The sequence below is a fragment of the Triticum aestivum genome, chromosome 3A, assembly GCF_018294505.1.
Source record: "Triticum aestivum cultivar Chinese Spring chromosome 3A, IWGSC CS RefSeq v2.1, whole genome shotgun sequence".
In the NCBI taxonomy this organism is placed as follows: Eukaryota; Viridiplantae; Streptophyta; class Magnoliopsida; order Poales; family Poaceae; genus Triticum; species Triticum aestivum.
The window spans coordinates 693,029,618-693,030,206 of NC_057800.1; positions in this window are offsets into that span (position 1 = coordinate 693,029,618).

A 589-nucleotide genomic window follows, 5' to 3' on the forward strand; every position below is an offset into this window, starting at 1 on the left:
CCCTAAACAAGCATATACATCATAGTACAAAGGGGAATTACATCTCTATTTTATGTTATGTTTTCTGCTTGCTATCTTGTTCATGGACTCTCTGTAAGTGCGCCTTTCTATTAGCAACCTTAGTGCCAATGACTCAACAGTCAGCTATCAACCAGAATAGTAGGGCATTGAGCTTGTTTAAACTGTAGAGTACACATGCATATACTATTACTCAGACATCAAGAAAACATGAGATAAACATGTATGACGATCTACCATGTTATTACTCAGGTGTTGATTAGGAAGTAGACATAGGTTTAGCAGAGAAGAAGTTTCAGTGATTTATCAGTTCAGGCTATGGAAGTAAACATGAGGCATTGAAGCTAATTTGAAATAGGCGTGATGAACCAAACATTTTTGTAATTGCCATTAGTGGGTCAACAGGGTAGGCATTTTCATGAGACAATATTGATTTTAATGATGGCTAATAATTACACTGCTGCCTTTGTTTCAAAAGTAAAATTTTGCTATCTTTGACCTTGCCTCTAGGAAAAAAATCAGCTCAAAACTGAAATACTCCGGATTTAGTAGATATCTTTTAGACGTAATA